The sequence below is a fragment of the Hyla sarda genome, chromosome 8 (assembly GCF_029499605.1).
Source record: "Hyla sarda isolate aHylSar1 chromosome 8, aHylSar1.hap1, whole genome shotgun sequence".
Taxonomy (NCBI): domain Eukaryota; kingdom Metazoa; phylum Chordata; class Amphibia; order Anura; family Hylidae; genus Hyla; species Hyla sarda.
In genome coordinates, this window is record NC_079196.1 from 116,989,075 (window position 1) to 117,014,621 (window position 25,547).

A 25,547-nucleotide genomic window follows, 5' to 3' on the forward strand; every position below is an offset into this window, starting at 1 on the left:
TGTTTTTAGAAACTGCTGCTCACAACCAATGTTGCAATGGAGTGTCTCCATCTGCTGGTGGTATTGGAAAGGCATTAGTGCTATGACAGGGTCTGAAGAAGAAGAAGAAGAAGAAGAAGACGGAAAAAAATATATATAAAAAGAAAAAGAGAGAGAGAGAGAGAGACTGACTTAGTGAGCGAGTGAGTGAGAGAGTGAGAGTGAGTGAGAGTGAATGAGTGAGTGAGTGATTGAGTGAGTGAGTGAGTGAGTGAGAACAAACGAGTTAAAGCAAGTGAGTGAGAGAGATCGAATGAATGAAAGTCTGAATGACAGAAAGAAAAAAGGATGAAGAAAGAAGCATGAAGAAAAAAAAATGTATATGGAGTTGCTGACATGAGTGCAATCTACAAAGCCGTTGAGGCTGATCCTCATGGGAGGATTATTGCACCAGACCCTTAGCACTTTTAAAATGCCATTCAATGCCACGGGCTAGATGTAAACTGCAGATGACCATGTTGTGGTAGTTACCATGGATACCCAAGTGATGTGTGAGCTAACACATAGGCCCAACAGATTCCAAGAAGGCCAGAATCACCAGCGGCACCACCATCGATTGTCAGGTCACCCGGATTCAGCAAATACCAGAGTCCAAAATGATGCAGGTTTATACTGTTAATTTTCAGTTTATCGTTACAGTTGGTGTTATTCCATGTCGGAAGGGACGCAGCTACAGCCAGTGGGGTAACTAGAGACAGGCAGGCAGCTATGTGCAACAAAGGTAGGCGTGTTGTTTTCATATGCAGATCTGAAATATTGTCTTATATGCAAGAGGAGGAGTGATGGGGATTCAGGCAAAAGCCAGGCTATGGATTGCATTGCTAAATGCTCCATCAGAGTGCAATGGTCGCCTGTCCTTTTTTTAAGTGATGATGTGGGTTTAGCCTGTGCTGTATGTATGTATGGGTGGCTGACTGCCACCCACCCAGAGAGTGTATGGGAGGCTGGTTGGCTGCCAGCCTTCCTTCCATTCCTATGAGTAATGTGAGTGCTCATGAAGGGGACATGGTTGGGTCCACCCCTTTCCCGGTTATCCCCTCTAGGCCTTTTGGCTTAGATCAAGTGTAAAAAAAGAAAGGATCTTGCGACAGATCGCATCCTGAGGCACGTTTTTTTTTTGTGTGAATACTTGCACTTGGGTGACTTGTGAGCACATACTGATACATACGTTCCCTATCTGGGGACCATAAATTAAATGGATTTTTGAGAAAGGGAGCTGATTTGGAAGCTTGCTTCTGTCGCCCTATGCATTGACCCGATGTGGCAGTATCTTCGGGTAGTGAACCACCACCCCATTCCAGTGTTAAACAAGAAAGATTCTCATTTAATCCTCCGTGGGTGAGAATTTGAGTTTGAGAATTGGAGACCAAAATGATGAGTTGCACTGAGTGGTTTATGAACGTCTATTCATTTAGCGTTTTAATGACCATGTTTGCACACTGATTGGTGTAAAAAAATAAAATAAAACTAAATAATAATAATCTAGCACACCTGTGCAGGTTTGACATGACATGAAAGGTAGCTGTCTTGTGGGTGGTGCTGAATCCTGTTAAATGACGTGAGGGTCTCATGCCTATACACAAGGGTGTGTCATTGCTGTTGCTTGACCATGCATTGGTTTCTGTGGTCAGTAAATGATAAAAACAAAATTTACCATCCATTGATGGATGGGAAATCCGCCATGAGGCATTTGTTTTTAGAAACTGCTGCTCACAACCAATGTTGCAATGGAGTGTCTCCATCTGCTGGTGGTATTGGAAAGGCATTAGTGCTATGACAGGGTCTGAAGAAGAAGAAGACGGAAAAAAATATATATAAAAAGAAAAAGAGAGAGAGAGAGAGAGACTGACTTAGTGAGCGAGTGAGTGAGAGAGTGAGAGTGAGTGAGAGTGAATGAGTGAGTGAGTGATTGAGTGAGTGAGTAAGTGAGTGAGAACAAATGAGTTAAAGCAAGTGAGTGAGAGAGATCGAATGAATGAAAGTCTGAATGACAGAAAGAAAAAAGGATGAAGAAAGAAGCATGAAGAAAAAAAAATGTATATGGAGTTGCTGACATGAGTGCAATCTACAAAGCCGTTGAGGCTGATCCTCATGGGAGGATTATTGCACCAGGACCCTTAGCACTTTTAAAATGCCATTCAATGCCACGGGCTAGATGTAAACTGCAGATGACCATGTTGTGGTAGTTACCATGGATACCCAAGTGATGTGTGAGCTAACACATAGGCCCAACAGATTCCAAGAAGGCCAGAATCACCAGCGGCACCACCATCGATTGTCAGGTCACCCGGATTCAGCAAATACCAGAGTCCAAAATGATGCAGGTTTATACTGTTAATTTTCAGTTTATCGTTACAGTTGGTGTTATTCCATGTCGGAAGGGACGCAGCTACAGCCAGTGGGGTAACTAGAGACAGGCAGGCAGCTATGTGCAACAAAGGTAGGCGTGTTGTTTTCATATGCAGATCTGAAATATTGTCTTATATGCAAGAGGAGGAGTGATGGGGGTTCAGGCAAAAGCCAGGCTATGGATTGCATTGCTAAATGCTCCATCAGAGTGCAATGGTCGCCTGTCCTTTTTTTAAGTGATGATGTGGGTTTAGCCTGTGCTGTATGTATGTATGGGTGGCTGACTGCCACCCACCCAGAAAGTGTATGGGAGGCTGGTTGGCTGCCAGCCTTCCTTCCATTCCTATGAGTAATGTGAGTGCTCATGAAGGGGACATGGTTGGGTCCACCCCTTTCCCGGTTATCCCCTCTAGGCCTTTTGGCTTAGATCAAGTGTAAAAAAAGAAAGGATCTTGCGACAGATCGCATCCTGAGGCACGTTTTTTTTTGTGTGAATACTTGCACTTGGGTGACTTGTGAGCACATACTGATACATACGTTCCCTATCTGGGGACCATAAATTAAATGGATTTTTGAGAAAGGGAGCTGATTTGGAAGCTTGCTTCTGTCGCCCTATGCATTGACCCGATGTGGCAGTATCTTCGGGTAGTGAACAGTGCACCACCCCATTCCAGTGTTAAACAAGAAAGATTCTCATTTAATCCTCCGTGGGTGAGAATTTGAGTTTGAGAATTGGAGACCAAAATGATGAGTTGCACTGACTGGTTTATGAACGTCTATTCATTTAGCGTTTTAATGACCATGTTTGCACACTGATTGGTGTAAAAAAATAAAATAAAACTAAATAATAATAATCTAGCACACCTGTGCAGGTTTGACATGACATGACAGGTAGCTGTATTGTGGGTGGTGCTGAATCCTGTTAAATGACATGAGGGTCTCATGCCTATACACAAGGGTGTGTCATTGCTGTTGCTTGACCATGCATTGGTTTCTGTGGTCAGTGAATGATAAAAACAAAATTTACCATCCATTGATGGATGGGAAATCCGCCATGAGGCATTTGTTTTTAGAAACTGCTGCTCACAACCAATGTTGCAATGGAGTGTCTCCATCTGCTGGTGGTATTGGAAAGGCATTAGTGCTATGACAGGGTCTGAAGAAGAAGAAGACGGAAAAAAATATATATAAAAAGAAAAAGAGAGAGAGAGAGAGAGACTGACTTAGTGAGCGAGTGAGTGAGCGAGTGAGTGAGAGAGTGAGAGTGAGTGAGAGTGAATGAGTGAGTGAGTGATTGAGTGAGTGAGTGAGTGAGTGAGAACAAATGAGTTAAAGCAAGTGAGTGAGAGAGATCGAATGAATGAAAGTCTGAATGACAGGAAGAAAAAAGGATGAAGAAAGAAGCATGAAGAAAAAAAAATGTATATGGAGTTGCTGACATGAGTGCAATCTACAAAGCTGTTGAGGCTGATCCTCATGGGAGGATTATTGCACCAGGACCCTTAGCACTTTTAAAATGCCATTCAATGCCACGGGCTAGATGTAAACTGCAGATGACCATGTTGTGGTAGTTACCATGGATACCCAAGTGATGTGTGAGCTAACACATAGGCCCAACAGATTCCAAGAAGGCCAGAATCACCAGCGGCACCACCATCGATTGTCAGGTCACCCGGATTCAGCAAATACCAGAGTCCAAAATGATGCAGGTTTATACTGTTAATTTTCAGTTTATCGTTACAGTTGGTGTTATTCCATGTCGGAAGGGACGCAGCTACAGCCAGTGGGGTAACTAGAGACAGGCAGGCAGCTATGTGCAACAAAGGTAGGCGTGTTGTTTTCATATGCAGATCTGAAATATTGTCTTATATGCAAGAGGAGGAGTGATGGGGGTTCAGGCAAAAGCCAGGCTATGGATTGCATTGCTAAATGCTCCATCAGAGTGCAATGGTCGCCTGTCCTTTTTTTAAGTGATGATGTGGGTTTAGCCTGTGCTGTATGTATGTATGGGTGGCTGACTGCCACCCACCCAGAAAGTGTATGGGAGGCTGGTTGGCTGCCAGCCTTCCTTCCATTCCTATGAGTAATGTGAGTGCTCATGAAGGGGACATGGTTGGGTCCACCCCTTTCCCGGTTATCCCCTCTAGGCCTTTTGGCTTAGATCAAGTGTAAAAAAAGAAAGGATCTTGCGACAGATCGCATCCTGAGGCACGTTTTTTTTTGTGTGAATACTTGCACTTGGGTGACTTGTGAGCACATACTGATACATACGTTCCCTATCTGGGGACCATAAATTAAATGGATTTTTGAGAAAGGGAGCTGATTTGGAAGCTTGCTTCTGTCGCCCTATGCATTGACCCGATGTGGCAGTATCTTCGGGTAGTGAACAGTGCACCACCCCATTCCAGTGTTAAACAAGAAAGATTCTCATTTAATCCTCCGTGGGTGAGAATTTGAGTTTGAGAATTGGAGACCAAAATGATGAGTTGCACTGACTGGTTTATGAACGTCTATTCATTTAGCGTTTTAATGACCATGTTTGCACACTGATTGGTGTAAAAAAATAAAATAAAACTAAATAATAATAATCTAGCACACCTGTGCAGGTTTGACATGACATGACAGGTAGCTGTCTTGTGGGTGGTGCTGAATCCTGTTAAATGACGTGAGGGTCTCATGCCTATACACAAGGGTGTGTCATTGCTGTTGCTTGACCATGCATTGGTTTCTGTGGTCAGTGAATGATAAAAACAAAATTTACCATCCATTGATGGATGGGAAATCCGCCATGAGGCATTTGTTTTTAGAAACTGCTGCTCACAACCAATGTTGCAATGGAGTGTCTCCATCTGCTGGTGGTATTGGAAAGGCATTAGTGCTATGACAGGGTCTGAAGAAGAAGAAGAAGAAGAAGACGGAAAAAAATATATATAAAAAGAAAAAGAGAGAGAGAGAGAGAGACTGACTTAGTGAGCGAGTGAGTGAGAGAGTGAGAGTGAGTGAGAGTGAATGAGTGAGTGAGTGATTGAGTGAGTGAGTGAGTGAGAACAAATGAGTTAAAGCAAGTGAGTGAGAGAGATCGAATGAATGAAAGTCTGAATGACAGAAAGAAAAAAGGATGAAGAAAGAAGCATGAAGAAAAAAAAATGTATATGGAGTTGCTGACATGAGTGCAATCTACAAAGCCGTTGAGGCTGATCCTCATGGGAGGATTATTGCACCAGGACCCTTAGCACTTTTAAAATGCCATTCAATGCCACGGGCTAGATGTAAACTGCAGATGACCATGTTGTGGTAGTTACCATGGATACCCAAGTGATGTGTGAGCTAACACATAGGCCCAACAGATTCCAAGAAGGCCAGAATCACCAGCGGCACCACCATCGATTGTCAGGTCACCCGGATTCAGCAAATACCAGAGTCCAAAATGATGCAGGTTTATACTGTTAATTTTCAGTTTATCGTTACAGTTGGTGTTATTCCATGTCGGAAGGGACGCAGCTACAGCCAGTGGGGTAACTAGAGACAGGCAGGCAGCTACGTGCAACAAAGGTAGGCGTGTTGTTTTCATATGCAGATCTGAAATATTGTCTTATATGCAAGAAGAGGAGTGATGGGGGTTCAGGCAAAAGCCAGGCTATGGATTGCATTGCTAAATGCTCCATCAGAGTGCAATGGTCGCCTGTCCTTTTTTTAAGTGATGATGTGGGTTTAGCCTGTGCTGTATGTATGTATGGGTGGCTGACTGCCACCCACCCAGAAAGTGTATGGGAGGCTGGTTGGCTGCCAGCCTTCCTTCCATTCCTATGAGTAATGTGAGTGCTCATGAAGGGGACATGGTTGGGTCCACCCCTTTCCCGGTTATCCCCTCTAGGCCTTTTGGCTTAGATCAAGTGTAAAAAAAGAAAGGATCTTGCGACAGATCGCATCCTGAGGCACGTTTTTTTTTGTGTGAATACTTGCACTTGGGTGACTTGTGAGCACATACTGATACATACGTTCCCTATCTGGGGACCATAAATTAAATGGATTTTTGAGAAAGGGAGCTGATTTGGAAGCTTGCTTCTGTCGCCCTATGCATTGACCCGATGTGGCAGTATCTTCGGGTAGTGAACAGTGCACCACCCCATTCCAGTGTTAAACAAGAAAGATTCTCATTTAATCCTCCGTGGGTGAGAATTTGAGTTTGAGAATTGGAGACCAAAATGATGAGTTGCACTGACTGGTTTATGAACGTCTATTCATTTAGCGTTTTAATGACCATGTTTGCACACTGATTGGTGTAAAAAAATAAAATAAAACTAAATAATAATAATCTAGCACACCTGTGCAGGTTTGACATGACATGACAGGTAGCTGTCTTGTGGGTGGTGCTGAATCCTGTTAAATGACATGAGGGTCTCATGCCTATACACAAGGGTGTGTCATTGCTGTTGCTTGACCATGCATTGGTTTCTGTGGTCAGTGAATGATAAAAACAAAATTTACCATCCATTGATGGATGGGAAATCCGCCATGAGGCATTTGTTTTTAGAAACTGCTGCTCACAACCAATGTTGCAATGGAGTGTCTCCATCTACTGGTGGTATTGGAAAGGCATTAGTGCTATGACAGGGTCTGAAGAAGAAGAAGAAGAAGACGGAAAAAAATATATATAAAAAGAAAAAGAGAGAGAGAGAGACTGACTTAGTGAGCGAGTGAGTGAGAGAGTGAGAGTGAGTGAGAGTGAATGAGTGAGTGAGTGAGTGAGTGAGAACAAATGAGTTAAAGCAAGTGAGTGAGAGAGATCGAATGAATGAAAGTCTGAATGACAGAAAGAAAAAAGGATGAAGAAAGAAGCATGAAGAAAAAAAAATGTATATGGAGTTGCTGACATGAGTGCAATCTACAAAGCCGTTGAGGCTGATCCTTATGGGAGGATTATTGCACCAGGACCCTTAGCACTTTTAAAATGCCATTCAATGCCACGGGCTAGATGTAAACTGCAGATGACCATGTTGTGGTAGTTACCAAGGATACCCAAGTGATGTGTGAGCTAACACATAGGCCCAACAGATTCCAAGAAGGCCAGAATCACCAGCGGCACCACCATCGATTGTCAGGTCACCCGGATTCAGCAAATACCAGAGTCCAAAATGATGCAGGTTTATACTGTTAATTTTCAGTTTATCGTTACAGTTGGTGTTATTCCATGTCGGAAGGGACGCAGCTACAGCCAGTGGGGTAACTAGAGACAGGCAGGCAGCTATGTGCAACAAAGGTAGGCGTGTTGTTTTCATATGCAGATCTGAAATATTGTCTTATATGCAAGAGGAGGAGTGATGGGGGTTCAGGCAAAAGCCAGGCTATGGATTGCATTGTTAAATGCTCCATCAGAGTGCAATGGTCGCCTGTCCTTTTTTTAAGTGATGATGTGGGTTTAGCCTGTGCTGTATGTATGTATGGGTGGCTGACTGCCACCCACCCAGAAAGTGTATGGGAGGCTGGTTGGCTGCCAGCCTTCCTTCCATTCCTATGAGTAATGTGAGTGCTCATGAAGGGGACATGGTTGGGTCCACCCCTTTCCCGGTTATCCCCTCTAGGCCTTTTGGCTTAGATCAAGTGTAAAAAAAGAAAGGATCTTGCGACAGATCGCATCCTGAGGCACGTTTTTTTTTGTGTGAATACTTGCACTTGGGTGACTTGTGAGCACATACTGATACATACGTTCCCTATCTGGGGACCATAAATTAAATGGATTTTTGAGAAAGGGAGCTGATTTGGAAGCTTGCTTCTGTCGCCCTATGCATTGACCCGATGTGGCAGTATCTTCGGGTAGTGAACAGTGCACCACCCCATTCCAGTGTTAAACAAGAAAGATTCTCATTTAATCCTCCGTGGGTGAGAATTTGAGTTTGAGAATTGGAGACCAAAATGATGAGTTGCACTGACTGGTTTATGAACGTCTATTCATTTAGCGTTTTAATGACCATGTTTGCACACTGATTGGTGTAAAAAAATAAAATAAAACTAAATAATAATAATCTAGCACACCTGTGCAGGTTTGACATGACATGACAGGTAGCTGTCTTGTGGGTGGTGCTGAATCCTGTTAAATGACATGAGGGTCTCATGCCTATACACAAGGGTGTGTCATTGCTGTTGCTTGACCATGCATTGGTTTCTGTGGTCAGTGAATGATAAAAACAAAATTTACCATCCATTGATGGATGGGAAATCCGCCATGAGGCATTTGTTTTTAGAAACTGCTGCTCACAACCAATGTTGCAATGGAGTGTCTCCATCTGCTGGTGGTATTGGAAAGGCATTAGTGCTATGACAGGGTCTGAAGAAGAAGAAGAAGAAGAAGAAGACGGAAAAAAATATATATAAAAAGAAAAAGAGAGAGAGAGAGAGAGAGACTGACTTAGTGAGCGAGTGAGTGAGAGAGTGAGAGTGAGTGAGAGTGAATGAGTGAGTGAGTGAGTGAGAACAAATGAGTTAAAGCAAGTGAGTGAGAGAGATCGAATGAATGAAAGTCTGAATGACAGAAAGAAAAAAGGATGAAGAAAGAAGCATGAAGAAAAAAAAATGTATATGGAGTTGCTGACATGAGTGCAATCTACAAAGCCGTTGAGGCTGATCCTCATGGGAGGATTATTGCACCAGGACCCTTAGCACTTTTAAAATGCCATTCAATGCCACGGGCTAGATGTAAACTGCAGATGACCATGTTGTGGTAGTTACCATGGATACCCAAGTGATGTGTGAGCTAACACATAGGCCCAACAGATTCCAAGAAGGCCAGAATCACCAGCGGCACCACCATCGATTGTCAGGTCACCCGGATTCAGCAAATACCAGAGTCCAAAATGATGCAGGTTTATACTGTTAATTTTCAGTTTATCGTTACAGTTGGTGTTATTCCATGTCGGAAGGGACGCAGCTACAGCCAGTGGGGTAACTAGAGACAGGCAGGCAGCTATGTGCAACAAAGGTAGGCGTGTTGTTTTCATATGCAGATCTGAAATATTGTCTTATATGCAAGAGGAGGAGTGATGGGGGTTCAGGCAAAAGCCAGGCTATGGATTGCATTGTTAAATGCTCCATCAGAGTGCAATGGTCGCCTGTCCTTTTTTTAAGTGATGATGTGGGTTTAGCCTGTGCTGTATGTATGTATGGGTGGCTGACTGCCACCCACCCAGAAAGTGTATGGGAGGCTGGTTGGCTGCCAGCCTTCCTTCCATTCCTATGAGTAATGTGAGTGCTCATGAAGGGGACATGGTTGGGTCCACCCCTTTCCCGGTTATCCCCTCTAGGCCTTTTGGCTTAGATCAAGTGTAAAAAAAGAAAGGATCTTGCGACAGATCGCATCCTGAGGCACGTTTTTTTTTGTGTGAATACTTGCACTTGGGTGACTTGTGAGCACATACTGATACATACGTTCCCTATCTGGGGACCATAAATTAAATGGATTTTTGAGAAAGGGAGCTGATTTGGAAGCTTGCTTCTGTCGCCCTATGCATTGACCCGATGTGGCAGTATCTTCGGGTAGTGAACAGTGCACCACCCCATTCCAGTGTTAAACAAGAAAGATTCTCATTTAATCCTCCGTGGGTGAGAATTTGAGTTTGAGAATTGGAGACCAAAATGATGAGTTGCACTGACTGGTTTATGAACGTCTATTCATTTAGCGTTTTAATGACCATGTTTGCACACTGATTGGTGTAAAAAAATAAAATAAAACTAAATAATAATAATCTAGCACACCTGTGCAGGTTTGACATGACATGACAGGTAGCTGTCTTGTGGGTGGTGCTGAATCCTGTTAAATGACATGAGGGTCTCATGCCTATACACAAGGGTGTGTCATTGCTGTTGCTTGACCATGCATTGGTTTCTGTGGTCAGTGAATGATAAAAACAAAATTTACCATCCATTGATGGATGGGAAATCCGCCATGAGGCATTTGTTTTTAGAAACTGCTGCTCACAACCAATGTTGCAATGGAGTGTCTCCATCTGCTGGTGGTATTGGAAAGGCATTAGTGCTATGACAGGGTCTGAAGAAGAAGAAGAAGAAGACGGAAAAAAATATATATAAAAAGAAAAAGAGAGAGAGAGAGAGAGACTGACTTAGTGAGCGAGTGAGTGAGAGAGTGAGAGTGAGTGAGAGTGAATGAGTGAGTGAGTGATTGAGTGAGTGAGTGAGTGAGAACAAATGAGTTAAAGCAAGTAAGTGAGAGAGATCGAATGAATGAAAGTCTGAATGACAGAAAGAAAAAAGGATGAAGAAAGAAGCATGAAGAAAAAAAAATGCATATGGAGTTGCTGACATGAGTGCAATCTACAAAGCCGTTGAGGCTGATCCTCATGGGAGGATTATTGCACCAGGACCCTTAGCACTTTTAAAATGCCATTCAATGCCACGGGCTAGATGTAAACTGCAGATGACCATGTTGTGGTAGTTACCATGGATACCCAAGTGATGTGTGAGCTAACACATAGGCCCAACAGATTCCAAGAAGGCCAGAATCACCAGCGGCACCACCATCGATTGTCAGGTCACCCGGATTCAGCAAATACCAGAGTCCAAAATGATGCAGGTTTATACTGTTAATTTTCAGTTTATCGTTACAGTTGGTGTTATTCCATGTCGGAAGGGACGCAGCTACAGCCAGTGGGGTAACTAGAGACAGGCAGGCAGCTATGTGCAACAAAGGTAGGCGTGTTGTTTTCATATGCAGATCTGAAATATTGTCTTATATGCAAGAGGAGGAGTGGTGGGGGTTCAGGCAAAAGCCAGGCTATGGATTGCATTGCTAAATGCTCCATCAGAGTGCAATGGTCGCCTGTCCTTTTTTTAAGTGATGATGTGGGTTTAGCCTGTGCTGTATGTATGTATGGGTGGCTGACTGCCACCCACCCAGAAAGTGTATGGGAGGCTGGTTGGCTGCCAGCCTTCCTTCCATTCCTATGAGTAATGTGAGTGCTCATGAAGGGGACATGGTTGGGTCCACCCCTTTCCCGGTTATCCCCTCTAGGCCTTTTGGCTTAGATCAAGTGTAAAAAAAGAAAGGATCTTGCGACAGATCGTATCCTGAGGCACGTTTTATTTTGTGTGAATACTTGCACTTGGGTGACTTGTGAGCACATACTGATACATACGTTCCCTATCTGGGGACCATAAATTAAATGGATTTTTGAGAAAGGGAGCTGATTTGGAAGCTTGCTTCTGTCGCCCTATGCATTGACCCGATGTGGCAGTATCTTCGGGTAGTGAACAGTGCACCACCCCATTCCAGTGTTAAACAAGAAAGATTCTCATTTAATCCTCCGTGGGTGAGAATTTGAGTTTGAGAATTGGAGACCAAAATGATGAGTTGCACTGACTGGTTTATGAACGTCTATTCATTTAGCGTTTTAATGACCATGTTTGCACACTGATTGGTGTAAAAAAATAAAATAAAACTAAATAATAATAATCTAGCACACCTGTGCAGGTTTGACATGACATGACAGGTAGCTGTCTTGTGGGTGGTGCTGAATCCTGTTAAATGACATGAGGGTCTCATGCCTATACACAAGGGTGTGTCATTGCTGTTGCTTGACCATGCATTGGTTTCTGTGGTCAGTGAATGATAAAAACAAAATTTACCATCCATTGATGGATGGGAAATCCGCCATGAGGCATTTGTTTTTAGAAACTGCTGCTCACAACCAATGTTGCAATGGAGTGTCTCCATCTGCTGGTGGTATTGGAAAGGCATTAGTGCTATGACAGGGTCTGAAGAAGAAGAAGAAGAAGAAGAAGAAGACGGAAAAAAATATATATAAAAAGAAAAAGAGAGAGAGAGAGAGAGACTGACTTAGTGAGCGAGTGAGTGAGAGAGTGAGAGTGAGTGAGAGTGAATGAGTGAGTGAGTGATTAAGTGAGTGAGTGAGTGAGTGAGAACAAATGAGTTAAATCAAGTGAGTGAGAGAGATCGAATGAATGAAAGTCTGAATGACAGAAAGAAAAAAGGATGAAGAAAGAAGCATGAAGAAAAAAAAATGTATATGGAGTTGCTGACATGAGTGCAATCTACAAAGCCGTTGAGGCTGATCCTCATGGGAGGATTATTGCACCAGGACCCTTAGCACTTTTAAAATGCCATTCAATGCCACGGGCTAGATGTAAACTGCAGATGACCATGTTGTGGTAGTTACCATGGATACCCAAGTGATGTGTGAGCTAACACATAGGCCCAACAGATTCCAAGAAGGCCAGAATCACCAGCGGCACCACCATCGATTGTCAGGTCACCCGGATTCAGCAAATACCAGAGTCCAAAATGATGCAGGTTTATACTGTTAATTTTCAGTTTATCGTTACAGTTGGTGTTATTCCATGTCGGAAGGGACGCAGCTACAGCCAGTGGGGTAACTAGAGACAGGCAGGCAGCTATGTGCAACAAAGGTAGGCGTGTTGTTTTCATATGCAGATCTGAAATATTGTCTTATATGCAAGAGGAGGAGTGATGGGGGTTCAGGCAAAAGCCAGGCTATGGATTGCATTGTTAAATGCTCCATCAGAGTGCAATGGTCGCCTGTCCTTTTTTTAAGTGATGATGTGGGTTTAGCCTGTGCTGTATGTATGTATGGGTGGCTGACTGCCACCCACCCAGAAAGTGTATGGGAGGCTGGTTGGCTGCCAGCCTTCCTTCCATTCCTATGAGTAATGTGAGTGCTCATGAAGGGGACATGGTTGGGTCCACCCCTTTCCCGGTTATCCCCTCTAGGCCTTTTGGCTTAGATCAAGTGTAAAAAAAGAAAGGATCTTGCGACAGATCGCATCCTGAGGCACGTTTTTTTTTGTGTGAATACTTGCACTTGGGTGACTTGTGAGCACATACTGATACATACGTTCCCTATCTGGGGACCATAAATTAAATGGATTTTTGAGAAAGGGAGCTGATTTGGAAGCTTGCTTCTGTCGCCCTATGCATTGACCCGATGTGGCAGTATCTTCGGGTAGTGAACAGTGCACCACCCCATTCCAGTGTTAAACAAGAAAGATTCTCATTTAATCCTCCGTGGGTGAGAATTTGAGTTTGAGAATTGGAGACCAAAATGATGAGTTGCACTGACTGGTTTATGAACGTCTATTCATTTAGCGTTTTAATGACCATGTTTGCACACTGATTGGTGTAAAAAAATAAAATAAAACTAAATAATAATAATCTAGCACACCTGTGCAGGTTTGACATGACATGACAGGTAGCTGTCTTGTGGGTGGTGCTGAATCCTGTTAAATGACATGAGGGTCTCATGCCTATACACAAGGGTGTGTCATTGCTGTTGCTTGACCATGCATTGGTTTCTGTGGTCAGTGAATGATAAAAACAAAATTTACCATCCATTGATGGATGGGAAATCCGCCATGAGGCATTTGTTTTTAGAAACTGCTGCTCACAACCAATGTTGCAATGGAGTGTCTCCATCTGCTGGTGGTATTGGAAAGGCATTAGTGCTATGACAGGGTCTGAAGAAGAAGAAGAAGAAGACGGAAAAAAATATATATAAAAAGAAAAAGAGAGAGAGAGAGAGAGACTGACTTAGTGAGCGAGTGAGTGAGAGAGTGAGAGTGAGTGAGAGTGAATGAGTGAGTGAGTGATTGAGTGAGTGAGTGAGTGAGAACAAATGAGTTAAAGCAAGTAAGTGAGAGAGATCGAATGAATGAAAGTCTGAATGACAGAAAGAAAAAAGGATGAAGAAAGAAGCATGAAGAAAAAAAAATGCATATGGAGTTGCTGACATGAGTGCAATCTACAAAGCCGTTGAGGCTGATCCTCATGGGAGGATTATTGCACCAGGACCCTTAGCACTTTTAAAATGCCATTCAATGCCACGGGCTAGATGTAAACTGCAGATGACCATGTTGTGGTAGTTACCATGGATACCCAAGTGATGTGTGAGCTAACACATAGGCCCAACAGATTCCAAGAAGGCCAGAATCACCAGCGGCACCACCATCGATTGTCAGGTCACCCGGATTCAGCAAATACCAGAGTCCAAAATGATGCAGGTTTATACTGTTAATTTTCAGTTTATCGTTACAGTTGGTGTTATTCCATGTCGGAAGGGACGCAGCTACAGCCAGTGGGGTAACTAGAGACAGGCAGGCAGCTATGTGCAACAAAGGTAGGCGTGTTGTTTTCATATGCAGATCTGAAATATTGTCTTATATGCAAGAGGAGGAGTGATGGGGGTTCAGGCAAAAGCCAGGCTATGGATTGCATTGCTAAATGCTCCATCAGAGTGCAATGGTCGCCTGTCCTTTTTTTAAGTGATGATGTGGGTTTAGCCTGTGCTGTATGTATGTATGGGTGGCTGACTGCCACCCACCCAGAAAGTGTATGGGAGGCTGGTTGGCTGCCAGCCTTCCTTCCATTCCTATGAGTAATGTGAGTGCTCATGAAGGGGACATGGTTGGGTCCACCCCTTTCCCGGTTATCCCCTCTAGGCCTTTTGGCTTAGATCAAGTGTAAAAAAAGAAAGGATCTTGCGACAGATCGTATCCTGAGGCACGTTTTATTTTGTGTGAATACTTGCACTTGGGTGACTTGTGAGCACATACTGATACATACGTTCCCTATCTGGGGACCATAAATTAAATGGATTTTTGAGAAAGGGAGCTGATTTGGAAGCTTGCTTCTGTCGCCCTATGCATTGACCCGATGTGGCAGTATCTTCGGGTAGTGAACAGTGCACCACCCCATTCCAGTGTTAAACAAGAAAGATTCTCATTTAATCCTCCGTGGGTGAGAATTTGAGTTTGAGAATTGGAGACCAAAATGATGAGTTGCACTGACTGGTTTATGAACGTCTATTCATTTAGCGTTTTAATGACCATGTTTGCACACTGATTGGTGTAAAAAAATAAAATAAAACTAAATAATAATAATCTAGCACACCTGTGCAGGTTTGACATGACATGACAGGTAGCTGTCTTGTGGGTGGTGCTGAATCCTGTTAAATGACATGAGGGTCTCATGCCTATACACAAGGGTGTGTCATTGCTGTTGCTTGACCATGCATTGGTTTCTGTGGTCAGTGAATGATAAAAACAAAATTTACCATCCATTGATGGATGGGAAATCCGCCATGAGGCATTTGTTTTTAGAAACTGCTGCTCACAACCAATGTTGCAATGGAGTGTCTCCATCTGCTGGTGGTATTGGAAAGGCATTAGTGCTATGACAGGGTCTGAAGAAGAAGAAGAAGAAGAAGAAGAAGACGGAAAAAAATATATATAAAAAGAAAAAGAGAGAGAGAGAGAGAGACTGACTTAGTGAGCGAGTGAGTGAGAGAGTGAGAGTGAGTGAGAGTGAATGAGTGAGTGAGTGATTGAGTGAGTGAGTGAGTGAGTGAGAACAAATGAGTTAAAGCAAGTGAGTGAGAGAGATCGAATGAATGAAAGTCTGAATGACAGAAAGAAAAAAGGATGAAGAAAGAAGCATGAAGAAAAAAAAATGTATATGGAGTTGCTGACATGAGTGCAATCTACAAAGCCGTTGAGGCTGATCCTCATGGGAGGATTATTGCACCAGGACCCTTAGCACTTTTAAAATGCCATTCAATGCCACGGGCTAGATGTAAACTGCAGATGACCATGTTGTGGTAGTTACCATGGATACCCAAGTGATGTGTGAGCTAACACATAGGCCCAACAGATTCCAAGAAGGCCAGAATCACCAGCGGCACCACCATCGATTGTCAGGTCACCCGGATTCAGCAAATACCAGAGTCCAAAATGATGCAGGTTTATACTGTTAATTTTCAGTTTATCGTTACAGTTGGTGTTATTCCATGTCGGAAGGGACGCAGCTACAGCCAGTGGGGTAACTAGAGACAGGCAGGCAGCTATGTGCAACAAAGGTAGGCGTGTTGTTTTCATATGCAGATCTGAAATATTGTCTTATATGCAAGAGGAGGAGTGATGGGGGTTCAGGCAAAAGCCAGGCTATGGATTGCATTGCTAAATGCTCCATCAGAGTGCAATGGTCGCCTGTCCTTTTTTTAAGTGATGATGTGGGTTTAGCCTGTGCTGTATGTATGTATGGGTGGCTGACTGCCACCCACCCACCCAGAAAGTGTATGGGAGGCTGGTTGGCTGCCAGCCTTCCTTCCATTCCTATGAGTAATGTGAGTGCTCATGAAGGGGACATGGTTGGGTCCACCCCTTTCCCGGTTATCCCCTCTAGGCCTTTTGGCTTAGATCAAGTGTAAAAAAAGAAAGGATCTTGCGACAGATCGCATCCTGAGGCACGTTTTTTTTTGTGTGAATACTTGCACTTGGGTGACTTGTGAGCACATACTGATACATACGTTCCCTATCTGGGGACCATAAATTAAATGGATTTTTGAGAAAGGGAGCTGATTTGGAAGCTTGCTTCTGTCGCCCTATGCATTGACCCGATGTGGCAGTATCTTCGGGTAGTGAACAGTGCACCACCCCATTCCAGTGTTAAACAAGAAAGATTCTCATTTAATCCTCCGTGGGTGAGAATTTGAGTTTGAGAATTGGAGACCAAAATGATGAGTTGCACTGACTGGTTTATGAACGTCTATTCATTTAGCGTTTTAATGACCATGTTTGCACACTGATTGGTGTAAAAAAATAAAATAAAACTAAATAATAATAATCTAGCACACCTGTGCAGGTTTGACATGACATGACAGGTAGCTGTCTTGTGGGTGGTGCTGAATCCTGTTAAATGACATGAGGGTCTCATGCCTATACACAAGGGTGTGTCATTGCTGTTGCTTGACCATGCATTGATTTCTGTGGTCAGTGAATGATAAAAACAAAATTTACCATCCATTGATGGATGGGAAATCCGCCATGAGGCATTTGTTTTTAGAAACTGCTGCTCACAACCAATGTTGCAATGGAGTGTCTCCATCTGCTGGTGGTATTGGAAAGGCATTAGTGCTATGACAGGGTCTGAAGAAGAAGAAGAAGAAGAAGACGGAAAAAAATATATATAAAAAGAAAAAGAGAGAAAGAGAGAGAGACTGACTTAGTGAGCGAGTGAGTGAGAGAGTGAGAGTGAGTGAGAGTGAATGAGTGAGTGAGTGATTGAGTGAGTGAGTGAGTGAGTGAGAACAAATGAGTTAAAGCAAGTGAGTGATAGAGATCGAATGAATGAAAGTCTGAATGACAGAAAGAAAAAAGGATGAAGAAAGAAGCATGAAGAAAAAAAAATGTATATGGAGTTGCTGACATGAGTGCAATCTACAAAGCCGTTGAGGCTGATCCTCATGGGAGGATTATTGCACCAGGACCCTTAGCACTTTTAAAATGCCATTCAATGCCACGGGCTAGATGTAAACTGCAGATGACCATGTTGTGGTAGTTACCATGGATACCCAAGTGATGTGTGAGCTAACACATAGGCCCAACAGATTCCAAGAAGGCCAGAATCACCAGCGGCACCACCATCGATTGTCAGGTCACCCGGATTCAGCAAATACCAGAGTCCAAAATGATGCAGGTTTATACTGTTAATTTTCAGTTTATCGTTACAGTTGGTGTTGTTCCATGTCGGAAGGGACGCAGCTACAGCCAGTGGGGTAACTAGAGACAGGCAGGCAGCTATGTGCAACAAAGGTAGGCGTGTTGTTTTCATATGCAGATCTGAAATATTGTCTTATATGCAAGAGGAGGAGTGATGGGGGTTCAGGCAAAAGCCAGGCTATGGATTGCATTGCTAAATGCTCCATCAGAGTGCAATGGTCGCCTGTCCTTTTTTTAAGTGATTATGTGGGTTTAGCCTGTGCTGTATGTATGTATGGGTGGCTGACTGCCACCCACCCAGAAAATGTATGGGAGGCTGGTTGGCTGCCAGCCTTCCTTCCATTCCTATGAGTAATGTGAGTGCTCATGAAGGGGACATGGTTGGGTCCACCCCTTTCCCGGTTATCCCCTCTAGGCCTTTTGGCTTAGATCAAGTGTAAAAAAAGAAAGGATCTTGCGACAGATCGTATCCTGAGGCACGTTTTATTTTGTGTGAATACTTGCACTTGGGTGACTTGTGAGCACATACTGATACATACGTTCCCTATCTGGGGACCATAAATTAAATGGATTTTTGAGAAAGGGAGCTGATTTGGAAGCTTGCTTCTGTCGCCCTATGCATTGACCCGATGTGGCAGTATCTTCGGGTAGTGAACAGTGCACCACCCCATTCCAGTGTTAAACAAGAAAGATTCTCATTTAATCCTCCGTGGGTGAGAATTTGAGTTTGAGAATTGGAGACCAAAATGATGAGTTGCACTGACTGGTTTATGAACGTCTATTCATTTAGCGTTTTAATGACCATGTTTGCACACTGATTGGTGTAAAAAAATAAAATAAAACTAAATAATAATAATCTAGCACACCTGTGCAGGTTTGACATGACATGACAGGTAGCTGTCTTGTGGGTGGTGCTGAATCCTGTTAAATGACATGAGGGTCTCATGCCTATACACAAGGGTGTGTCATTGCTGTTGCTTGACCATGCATTGGTTTCTGTGGTCAGTGAATGATAAAAACAAAATTTACCATCCATTGATGGATGGGAAATCCGCCATGAGGCATTTGTTTTTAGAAACTGCTGCTCACAACCAATGTTGCAATGGAGTGTCTCCATCTGCTGGTGGTATTGGAAAGGCATTAGTGCTATGACAGGGTCTGAAGAAGAAGAAGAAGAAGAAGAAGAAGACGGAAAAAAATATATATAAAAAGAAAAAGAGAGAGAGAGAGAGAGACTGACTTAGTGAGCGAGTGAGTGAGAGAGTGAGAGTGAGTGAGAGTGAATGAGTGAGTGAGTGATTAAGTGAGTGAGTGAGTGAGTGAGAACAAATGAGTTAAAGCAAGTGAGTGAGAGAGATCGAATGAATGAAAGTCTGAATGACAGAAAGAAAAAAGGATGAAGAAAGAAGCATGAAGAAAAAAAAATGTATATGGAGTTGCTGACATGAGTGCAATCTACAAAGCCGTTGAGGCTGATCCTCATGGGAGGATTATTGCACCAGGACCCTTAGCACTTTTAAAATGCCATTCAATGCCACGGGCTAGATGTAAACTGCAGATGACCATGTTGTGGTAGTTACCATGGATACCCAAGTGATGTGTGAGCTAACACATAGGCCCAACAGATTCCAAGAAGGCCAGAATCACCAGCGGCACCACCATCGATTGTCAGGTCACCCGGATTCAGCAAATACCAGAGTCCAAAATGATGCAGGTTTATACTGTTAATTTTCAGTTTATCGTTACAGTTGGTGTTATTCCATGTCGGAAGGGACGCAGCTACAGCCAGTGGGGTAACTAGAGACAGGCAGGCAGCTATGTGCAACAAAGGTAGGCGTGTTGTTTTCATATGCAGATCTGAAATATTGTCTTATATGCAAGAGGAGGAGTGATGGGGGTTCAGGCAAAAGCCAGGCTATGGATTGCATTGTTAAATGCTCCATCAGAGTGCAATGGTCGCCTGTCCTTTTTTTAAGTGATGATGTGGGTTTAGCCTGTGCTGTATGTATGTATGGGTGGCTGACTGCCACCCACCCAGAAAGTGTATGGGAGGCTGGTTGGCTGCCAGCCTTCCTTCCATTCCTATGAGTAATGTGAGTGCTCATGAAGGGGACATGGTTGGGTCCACCCCTTTCCCGGTTATCCCCTCTAGGCCTTTTGGCTTAGATCAAGTGTAAAAAAAGAAAGGATCTTGCGACAGATCGCATCCTGAGGCACGTTTTTTTTTGTGTGAATACTTGCACTTGGGTGACTTGTGAGCACATACTGATACATACGTTCCCTATCTGGGGACCATAAATTAAATGGATTTTTGAGAAAGGGAGCTGATTTGGAAGCTTGCTTCTGTCGCCCTATGCATTGACCCGATGTGGCAGTATCTTCGGGTAGTGAACAGTGCACCACCCCATTCCAGTGTTAAACAAGAAAGATTCTCATTTAATCCTCCGTGGGTGAGAATTTGAGTTTGAGAATTGGAGACCAAAATGATGAGTTGCACTGACTGGTTTATGAACGTCTATTCATTTAGCGTTTTAATGACCATGTTTGCACACTGATTGGTGTAAAAAAATAAAATAAAACTAAATAATAATAATCTAGCACACCTGTGCAGGTTTGACATGACATGACAGGTAGCTGTCTTGTGGGTGGTGCTGAATCCTGTTAAATGACATGAGGGTCTCATGCCTATACACAAGGGTGTGTCATTGCTGTTGCTTGACCATGCATTGGTTTCTGTGGTCAGTGAATGATAAAAACAAAATTTACCATCCATTGATGGATGGGAAATCCGCCATGAGGCATTTGTTTTTAGAAACTGCTGCTCACAACCAATGTTGCAATGGAGTGTCTCCATCTGCTGGTGGTATTGGAAAGGCATTAGTGCTATGACAGGGTCTGAAGAAGAAGAAGAAGAAGAAGACGGAAAAAAATATATATAAAAAGAAAAAGAGAGAGAGAGAGAGAGACTGACTTAGTGAGCGAGTGAGTGAGAGAGTGAGAGTGAGTGAGAGTGAATGAGTGAGTGAGTGATTGAGTGAGTGAGTGAGTGAGAACAAATGAGTTAAAGCAAGTGAGTGAGAGAGATCGAATGAATGAAAGTCTGAATGACAGAAAGAAAAAAGGATGAAGAAAGAAGCATGAAGAAAAAAAAATGTATATGGAGTTGCTGACATGAGTGCAATCTACAAAGCCGTTGAGGCTGATCCTCATGGGAGGATTATTGCACCAGGACCCTTAGCACTTTTAAAATGCCATTCAATGCCACGGGCTAGATGTAAACTGCAGATGACCATGTTGTGGTAGTTACCATGGATACCCAAGTGATGTGTGAGCTAACACATAGGCCCAACAGATTCCAAGAAGGCCAGAATCACCAGCGGCACCACCATCGATTGTCAGGTCACCCGGATTCAGCAAATACCAGAGTCCAAAATGATGCAGGTTTATACTGTTAATTTTCAGTTTATCGTTACAGTTGGTGTTGTTCCATGTCGGAAGGGACGCAGCTACAGCCAGTGGGGTAACTAGAGACAGGCAGGCAGCTATGTGCAACAAAGGTAGGCGTGTTGTTTTCATATGCAGATTTGAAATATTGTCTTATATGCAAGAGGAGGAGTGATGGGGGTTCAGGCAAAAGCCAGGCTATGGATTGCATTGCTAAATGCTCCATCAGAGTGCAATGGTCGCCTGTCCTTTTTTTAAGTGATTATGTGGGTTTAGCCTGTGCTGTATGTATGTATGGTTGGCTGACTGCCACCCACCCAGAAAATGTATGGGAGGCTGGTTGGCTGCCAGCCTTCCTTCCATTCCTATGAGTAATGTGAGTGCTCATGAAGGGGACATGGTTGGGTCCACCCCTTTCCCGGTTATCCCCTCTAGGCCTTTTGGCTTAGATCAAGTGTAAAAAAAGAAAGGATCTTGCGACAGATCGTATCCTGAGGCACGTTTTATTTTGTGTGAATACTTGCACTTGGGTGACTTGTGAGCACATACTGATACATACGTTCCCTATCTGGGGACCATAAATTAAATGGATTTTTGAGAAAGGGAGCTGATTTGGAAGCTTGCTTCTGTCGCCCTATGCATTGACCCGATGTGGCAGTATCTTCGGGTAGTGAACAGTGCACCACCCCATTCCAGTGTTAAACAAGAAAGATTCTCATTTAATCCTCCGTGGGTGAGAATTTGAGTTTGAGAATTGGAGACCAAAATGATGAGTTGCACTGACTGGTTTATGAACGTCTATTCATTTAGCGTTTTAATGACCATGTTTGCACACTGATTGGTGTAAAAAAATAAAATAAAACTAAATAATAATAATCTAGCACACCTGTGCAGGTTTGACATGACATGACAGGTAGCTGTCTTGTGGGTGGTGCTGAATCCTGTTAAATGACATGAGGGTCTCATGCCTATACACAAGGGTGTGTCATTGCTGTTGCTTGACCATGCATTGGTTTCTGTGGTCAGTGAATGATAAAAACAAAATTTACCATCCATTGATGGATGGGAAATCCGCCATGAGGCATTTGTTTTTAGAAACTGCTGCTCACAACCAATGTTGCAATGGAGTGTCTCCATCTGCTGGTGGTATTGGAAAGGCATTAGTGCTATGACAGGGTCTGAAGAAGAAGAAGAAGAAGAAGACGGAAAAAAATATATATAAAAAGAAAAAGAGAGAGAGAGAGAGAGACTGACTTAGTGAGCGAGTGAGTGAGAGAGTGAGAGTGAGTGAGAGTGAATGAGTGAGTGAGTGATTAAGTGAGTGAGTGAGTGAGTGAGAACAAATGAGTTAAAGCAAGTGAGTGAGAGAGATCGAATGAATGAAAGTCTGAATGACAGAAAGAAAAAAGGATGAAGAAAGAAGCATGAAGAAAAAAAAATGTATATGGAGTTGCTGACATGAGTGCAATCTACAAAGCCGTTGAGGCTGATCCTCATGGGAGGATTATTGCACCAGGACCCTTAGCACTTTTAAAATGCCATTCAATGCCACGGGCTAGATGTAAACTGCAGATGACCATGTTGTGGTAGTTACCATGGATACCCAAGTGATGTGTGAGCTAACACATAGGCCCAACAGATTCCAAGAAGGCCAGAATCACCAGCGGCACCACCATCGATTGTCAGGTCACCCGGATTCAGCAAATACCAGAGTCCAAAATGATGCAGGTTTATACTGTTAATTTTCAGTTTATCGTTACAGTTGGTGTTATTCCATGTCGGAAGGGACGCAGCTACAGCCAGTGGGGTAACTAGAGACAGGCAGGCAGCTATGTGCAACAAAGGTAGGCGTGTTGTTTTCATATGCAGATCTGAAATATTGTCTTATATGCAAGAGGAGGAGTGATGGGGGTTCAGGCAAAAGCCAGGCTATGGATTGCATTGTTAAATGCTCCATCAGAGTGCAATGGTCGCCTGTCCTTTTTTTAAGTGATGATGTGGGTTTAGCCTGTGCTGTATGTATGTATGGGTGGCTGACTGCCACCCACCCAGAAAGTGTATGGGAGGCTGGTTGGCTGCCAGCCTTCCTTCCATTCCTATGAGTAATGTGAGTGCTCATGAAGGGGACATGGTTGGGTCCACCCCTTTCCCGGTTATCCCCTCTAGGCCTTTTGGCTTAGATCAAGTGTAAAAAAAGAAAGGATCTTGCGACAGATCGCATCCTGAGGCACGTTTTTTTTTGTGTGAATACTTGCACTTGGGTGACTTGTGAGCACATACTGATACATACGTTCCCTATCTGGGGACCATAAATTAAATGGATTTTTGAGAAAGGGAGCTGATTTGGAAGCTTGCTTCTGTCGCCCTATGCATTGACCCGATGTGGCAGTATCTTCGGGTAGTGAACAGTGCACCACCCCATTCCAGTGTTAAACAAGAAAGATTCTCATTTAATCCTCCGTGGGTGAGAATTTGAGTTTGAGAATTGGAGACCAAAATGATGAGTTGCACTGACTGGTTTATGAACGTCTATTCATTTAGCGTTTTAATGACCATGTTTGCACACTGATTGGTGTAAAAAAATAAAATAAAACTAAATAATAATAATCTAGCACACCTGTGCAGGTTTGACATGACATGACAGGTAGCTGTCTTGTGGGTGGTGCTGAATCCTGTTAAATGACATGAGGGTCTCATGCCTATACACAAGGGTGTGTCATTGCTGTTGCTTGACCATGCATTGGTTTCTGTGGTCAGTGAATGATAAAAACAAAATTTACCATCCATTGATGGATGGGAAATCCGCCATGAGGCATTTGTTTTTAGAAACTGCTGCTCACAACCAATGTTGCAATGGAGTGTCTCCATCTGCTGGTGGTATTGGAAAGGCATTAGTGCTATGACAGGGTCTGAAGAAGAAGAAGAAGAAGAAGAAGAAGACGGAAAAAAATATATATAAAAAGAAAAAGAGAGAGAGAGAGAGAGACTGACTTAGTGAGCGAGTGAGTGAGAGTGAGTGAGAGTGAATGAGTGAGTGAGTGATTGAGTGAGTGAGTGAGTGAGAACAAATGAGTTAAAGCAAGTGAGTGAGAGAGATCGAATGAATGAAAGTCTGAATGACAGAAAGAAAAAAGGATGAAGAAAGAAGCATGAAGAAAAAAAAATGTATATGGAGTTGCTGACATGAGTGCAATCTACAAAGCCGTTGAGGCTGATCCTCATGGGAGGATTATTGCACCAGGACCCTTAGCACTTTTAAAATGCCATTCAATGCCACGGGCTAGATGTAAACTGCAGATGACCATGTTGTGGTAGTTACCATGGATACCCAAGTGATGTGTGAGCTAACACATAGGCCCAACAGATTCCAAGAAGGCCAGAATCACCAGCGGCACCACCATCGATTGTCAGGTCACCCGGATTCAGCAAATACCAGAGTCCAAAATGATGCAGGTTTATACTGTTAATTTTCAGTTTATCGTTACAGTTGGTGTTGTTCCATGTCGGAAGGGACGCAGCTACAGCCAGTGGGGTAACTAGAGACAGGCAGGCAGCTATGTGCAACAAAGGTAGGCGTGTTGTTTTCATATGCAGATTTGAAATATTGTCTTATATGCAAGAGGAGGAGTGATGGGGGTTCAGGCAAAAGCCAGGCTATGGATTGCATTGCTAAATGCTCCATCAGAGTGCAATGGTCGCCTGTCCTTTTTTTAAGTGATTATGTGGGTTTAGCCTGTGCTGTATGTATGTATGGTTGGCTGACTGCCACCCACCCAGAAAATGTATGGGAGGCTGGTTGGCTGCCAGCCTTCCTTCCATTCCTATGAGTAATGTGAGTGCTCATGAAGGGGACATGGTTGGGTCCACCCCTTTCCCGGTTATCCCCTCTAGGCCTTTTGGCTTAGATCAAGTGTAAAAAAAGAAAGGATCTTGCGACAGATCGTATCCTGAGGCACGTTTTATTTTGTGTGAATACTTGCACTTGGGTGACTTGTGAGCACATACTGATACATACGTTCCCTATCTGGGGACCATAAATTAAATGGATTTTTGAGAAAGGGAGCTGATTTGGAAGCTTGCTTCTGTCGCCCTATGCATTGACCCGATGTGGCAGTATCTTCGGGTAGTGAACAGTGCACCACCCCATTCCAGTGTTAAACAAGAAAGATTCTCAT

The 25,547-nt window shown here is 43.4% G+C and overlaps 15 pseudogenes; all 15 read left to right on the forward strand.

The window, feature by feature from the left end:
* Positions 1 to 1,071: 1,071 nt before the first annotated feature.
* Positions 1,072 to 1,329, forward strand: LOC130289681 (U2 spliceosomal RNA; annotated as a pseudogene).
* Positions 1,330 to 2,790: 1,461 nt separating this feature from the next.
* Positions 2,791 to 3,054, forward strand: LOC130287074 (U2 spliceosomal RNA; annotated as a pseudogene).
* Positions 3,055 to 4,524: 1,470 nt separating this feature from the next.
* On the forward strand, positions 4,525 to 4,788 carry LOC130287075 (U2 spliceosomal RNA; annotated as a pseudogene).
* Positions 4,789 to 6,251: 1,463 nt separating this feature from the next.
* LOC130287076 (U2 spliceosomal RNA) lies at positions 6,252 to 6,515 on the forward strand (annotated as a pseudogene).
* A 1,444-nt stretch (positions 6,516 to 7,959) lies between these two features.
* LOC130287077 (U2 spliceosomal RNA) lies at positions 7,960 to 8,223 on the forward strand (annotated as a pseudogene).
* Positions 8,224 to 9,675: 1,452 nt separating this feature from the next.
* Positions 9,676 to 9,939, forward strand: LOC130287078 (U2 spliceosomal RNA; annotated as a pseudogene).
* A 1,460-nt stretch (positions 9,940 to 11,399) lies between these two features.
* On the forward strand, positions 11,400 to 11,663 carry LOC130287741 (U2 spliceosomal RNA; annotated as a pseudogene).
* Positions 11,664 to 13,136: 1,473 nt separating this feature from the next.
* LOC130287079 (U2 spliceosomal RNA) lies at positions 13,137 to 13,400 on the forward strand (annotated as a pseudogene).
* A 1,460-nt stretch (positions 13,401 to 14,860) lies between these two features.
* LOC130287742 (U2 spliceosomal RNA) lies at positions 14,861 to 15,124 on the forward strand (annotated as a pseudogene).
* Positions 15,125 to 16,601: 1,477 nt separating this feature from the next.
* LOC130287080 (U2 spliceosomal RNA) lies at positions 16,602 to 16,865 on the forward strand (annotated as a pseudogene).
* Positions 16,866 to 18,332: 1,467 nt separating this feature from the next.
* On the forward strand, positions 18,333 to 18,596 carry LOC130287743 (U2 spliceosomal RNA; annotated as a pseudogene).
* Positions 18,597 to 20,069: 1,473 nt separating this feature from the next.
* LOC130287081 (U2 spliceosomal RNA) lies at positions 20,070 to 20,333 on the forward strand (annotated as a pseudogene).
* A 1,463-nt stretch (positions 20,334 to 21,796) lies between these two features.
* Positions 21,797 to 22,060, forward strand: LOC130287744 (U2 spliceosomal RNA; annotated as a pseudogene).
* A 1,467-nt stretch (positions 22,061 to 23,527) lies between these two features.
* On the forward strand, positions 23,528 to 23,791 carry LOC130287082 (U2 spliceosomal RNA; annotated as a pseudogene).
* Positions 23,792 to 25,252: 1,461 nt separating this feature from the next.
* Positions 25,253 to 25,516, forward strand: LOC130287745 (U2 spliceosomal RNA; annotated as a pseudogene).
* The last annotated feature ends 31 nt before the right edge of the window (positions 25,517 to 25,547 follow it).